The sequence below is a fragment of the Lissotriton vulgaris genome, unplaced genomic scaffold, assembly GCF_964263255.1.
Source record: "Lissotriton vulgaris unplaced genomic scaffold, aLisVul1.2 SCAFFOLD_4428, whole genome shotgun sequence".
Lineage (NCBI taxonomy): Eukaryota > Metazoa > Chordata > Amphibia > Caudata > Salamandridae > Lissotriton > Lissotriton vulgaris.
Window position 1 is genome coordinate 24,636 of NW_028254778.1, and position 4,927 is coordinate 29,562.

The window sequence follows — 4,927 nt, forward strand, 5'->3', positions numbered from 1 at the left end:
GACTCCATCCTTCAAACGGCCTGTACGGGAGGCCCCTTGCATCTAGATGAAGCCCACATCACATTTTTCCCTGACTTCATCGTTAAAGTACAGGCCAGCCGCGGTGCGTCCATAGGGGCGTAGGGGCGTAGCCCCACTAAGCCTGGACGGACCTGACGAGCAGCATACACAAATCGAATAATTGAATTTAATTAGCGCAGCGCTCCTTCAATCCGGGTTGCGGGACACTCCTGATTGAATAGGGAGTGCGCAGGGTGTGGGGCTGGCTGGCTGGTCTGCTGAGTGACAGTCTGCAGAGCAGACGTCAGCAGGCCAGCAGCAGTTCTTGCGCATGAGGAATTTAGGGCTGCAACTAGCCCGAGCATGCGCGCTGGCAGGAAGTTCCCAGATGCTCATACGGAATAAGGGGCCAGGGGAGGAGGGGTGGTGCTCTAGCCGGCCCCGTGGTAGGAAAGGTGCCAGGGCGAGGAGTCAGTGGGGCCCCCTAACCAATCCTGGCGCTGCATGCAGCGCCAGGATTGGCTGGTCAACCGCGCCGAAGACCTGGCAATCCATTATTGGATGCCGCGCGTAGGTGGCACACAGGCTCAGGCTCAGCACTGCATGGCCAATCACTGTGTGACTTCAGCATGTGAAGCCATGCAGTGATTGGCCATTCTGTGATTCTGGACGCGCGCGCCGTGACGTTGTCCTGGGCTGGTGTTGCACTTGCTTGCTGGCTGCTGTACTTACAGTCGTTGCCACTCGCAGTCGCCATGTGCACACACACAGGCACCAGCAGCAGACGTCTGTCCTGTCCACGGTCCGAGTCCGACACTACCTGCACTTCATTGACTCGAATTTGAGTAGAGAGACAGAGACTAGAGGAAATCGTCAATCGATCGAGATAGTCAGACAGACAGAAGTAAGTCTCACAGAGTCACAGCCAAGAATCGAATATAGTAGGTGCAGCAGCCGTGGTGCAGGTTGCTTGGGCAATGGGCAGGCATGAGGCATAATGAGATTTATGATATGACATGAGGGGGGAGGCCGCGGAGCGGCGGAGGGGCCCTGCCTTAATCTTTCTTTCATTATGTCTGTGTCAGCGAGTGAGTCTGTGGCCTTCTCATCAGTGACTGAAAGTGTCTGACCCCTGACCGTCGAAGAAGGGGAGAGGGAGCGAGTCTTAAGTAAAGTTATACCACACACTACACAGTGGGGCAGAGTCACATGGCACAGAGGGGGGTGGCCGGGTGGGTAGGAACTTCCGATAGTCCTGGCCGCCGTCGTGGCCGGTACACTTCCATAGTCCTGGCCGGTACGACTAGTCGAGTCTGAGTGAAGCCTGAGCCTCATTTCACAGGCAGGGGTAGAGGGAGACTTCTTCTTTCCGATAGGCTGGGGGGGCTGCCTGGACTGTGGCTAGAGATCAGATGAGGCAGAGGCAGAAGTAGGCAGGCACTGCCAAAGGCAAAAACAATCACATTTCGCCATATTAAATAATTGAATTTTGCGGTGCGTGCATGTTCCTTTTAGATTTTACGTGTTGTAATCATCTGAATATTAACGCGGGACTGCAGGCTTTTACCTGACATATTAAAGTTTTACAGCGTCAAATCCTACCTGTGTCAAGATTTACGCAAATGTTTCCCCTGATCAACCTTCCAGCCAGCCAGTAATGTCAGCGCAGGAAACCTTGCTGTGGGCAGTCGACTAAATGCGAGTGCGACACAAAGCAAAATAAAAATCCCACAGTGAGGCAAAACGTCTGTCCTCTCTGGGAAGGGGCTTAAAAACTCTCCATCGCGTGTTTTAATGTGTACTGTACATCAGTCAAAATGAATTGAGCAACTGCTTTTGGAGGCCAACCGTCATTAGGGTTGTGAAGTCAAGTCAATATAAAATGCAATGAGTGCACAAGCGACTTGTCTAGATAAGGACGTCACACTAACGCCCCCCTCGCGCGGGGATTAAATACAGAAACAGATTGAATGTGAGATCTAAAGACAAATGTTTAAGCACAGCGAGCGATGAATGCAGCAAACTACCTGAATAAGCAGCAGCTGACAGTGCGATTAACGTGAGGTATCGTTCAGCTGGTGAACGTATTGTACAGTAAGCAAATCACTGGCACTGCAGTTGAAGGCCTGTCCATCTGTTTGGAGAGTTGCCGTGCAATCTGTGCTGGGGGGGCAGTAAATAATCCATAACCCTACAAACAATATGCCAATGCAAAAGCAGTGACTTAGCATACGAGCGCGGAGCACCTGTGGGGCTGGGGCAGAGAGACTAGTCACTGGTTAGAGAGAAAATGAAACTGAAGGTCAGTGGGGTCGGGGAGAGCTAGTCACTCACTCGGCAGAATAATCTGTGCATGCCTAACAAAGGAAAATACTTCTTTAGTTCCGATGCAGCCTTCCCTCCAGGCAGTAGGTACGCTGTCAGCTGTCTCCTTGCAGTGAAAGGCAGCGCTACTGCTACGGCCTCGCATGTTATCACGGTGGAGAACGGAGGTACACTACTTTAACAATGCAGCCTCTGCATGTATTTTCTGAAATGTGGGTTGGTCCAAACATCAGGCGAGCAACAAGGCAGATGAGGGGCAAAACTATTTTGAAACTGGAGCATGCCACGAGCAGTCCGCTCTATGTCCTTTGTCTGCTCAGGTTTTCAGAGGCTCACATCTCTTATAGGCTAATTGCCTACAGTTCCAGAGGGGAAAACAGCACATACACCTAAAGGAACCAATGTGCTTCGAACCCAAAAACTACACATCCATTTTATGGTCAAACCAAGCAGGTTTGCATTGCATAATTTGCATATTATGGGCGTGCAATAGATATGCGCGCCCCCCACCCTTCGTTTCGAACAGGAACTCTGTCCGAAGCACTCATTGTTTCCCATAAATGCATTAGTGCAGTCAGTGAAAAGCAAACACGACATGAACATAAAACAGGGCGAGAGGTCGCTCTTATTGTCCTTCCTTCTAAAGGTGTTTTCTCTCCACTACAGCAGCAGCTCATAACACCCATGTGTTGATTAAATGAACCAGATATACGGATCCCACATGCAAGCGAAAGAGAACCCACACGTTTAAAACTTGGTGAAAAACTAGAAGGTTCGGCAATTGCAGTAAAAAGCAGCTAGGGCATGTCAGCTCCCTACAAGCGTTCTATTATACTTAACCATTCGCTCTAGTACAGAGGGAAGCCTTAGGAATTAACGCAGCTGTTTGGTGCATGGAGCTTAATGGTCCGAGCAGCCATTAGTTAAAAATAAAAACGTAGTCAGTTGCTCTGTTGATAAGAGGGTACGAAGAGCCCTGCACCGGGCATCTTGTGAGCTTCAGTTTTATGGTCCATGGTTTGCTTTATGTAGACCAATGGAAGCTTGTGGTAAAAAGACAGCCACCTTTCCCAGAATGCCTCAATCTTTATTGACTTCCCTTCTGAATCAGTTTAAGTGCTAATGTATTCAATGAACATTGTAAGCTTCAGCAGTACAACTGAATTCTATGCTACTTAAGTGTGGGAACTGATGGATTAGTTTTATATAATGAAATGAACAGGGAATATGCATTTCTGAGAGCTGTGCAGTGGAGAGAGAGAAAGTGTGTGTGTGTGTATATACATTGTGAGTTCACTGGCTTCAAAAGTTTGCTGCACTACAACACAAGCATGCCAGGCCAGGGCAAGTTTTAACCAGCTTGACGTCCCTGTGGCTGGCGACAGACAGATTGTATCCCTCCTTAGCAGGTAGATTATTTGAAATAAAAGTGAGAGTTCGGGGCATAGCGCCTTGCATGGCACTCTGTTTGCAGCCATTTGGTGTTCCTTGCTCTCTGTACCAGGTTGAGACCACCATCATGCATGCGTAGGTGAGGGTAAGGGAACCCAGAGTAAGTCTACATTCACATACACACCTGTCTGAGGAGTGGAAGACACGCTGGCATCTTATGCTGGTCAGCATCAAGAGCAATGGATGGCATTTGTTTTACCACTTTGTGAAAGCTGATAATCTAAATCATTGCGACTGACATGCCTTTATTTAATTGCCTCAAGCTGTGCATGGTGCGAGCGTGAGCCACACTGTTAAAACATGGTATTTCAAGCTGGTATTTATTTTCGAGGTGGACTTGGTGTGCCCATAACTTTTAGCGTGATCTTTGTGTGCACCATGTAGCCGGTTCTTGACAACGAGATACACATTTAATGCAAGTGGGTGTCTTTGCCATTCAGGAGTCAGACATCCCTTAAGAGGAAGTTGTCAGATTTTGGAGGTTTTTTCAGCAGCATACATAAAATATGTGTTTCCTTTCACTCTGGTGACAGACTGCTGAGCAATGTGAAATAAATGCTTGGACTTAGGGGTTCACTTTGATGTATCGAAACTGGTGCTCATGTAAAGCTCTCTGATACCTGGTGTCTCTGGTCTACTTTGCTAGACAAAAGAGAAAATAGAAACATCAGTTGTTGGCCTATATATGTAGGTGCGTTGGCAGTCTTCCAGACTATGTTTGTGGTCCCAGTAATAAAATAGCAGCAGGCGGCAGCGCAGGAGGTTAATGTGCCTGCTGCAAAGAACATATACCTGATGCAGAACACAAAATGCATATGATGTAAATAGGTCAGTGAGTCACTGCTTTTGTCAGAGAGATCCTTTTGTTACTTGAAGTTTGTAAGTTAAAATTCTAACATACAACAGCGAGCTATTAACTGTCATCTAAGAAAGAGCTGGATGCAAAATGCAAGGAAAAAATTGGAGCTTTATGTTTTTCCCCCCACAGTCTTTGTTTGATGACCCTAGTGTTTCAAAAATAAATTGTCATCTTTTCATTTTCAGCACCTGAAATCCTGAAACATTACCGCATTTTGGGGCCATTTCTCAGCAAACAACAAGAGGATCCCAACCTCCTTTGCTGCTCTTTCACCCCAGCTACAACACAGCA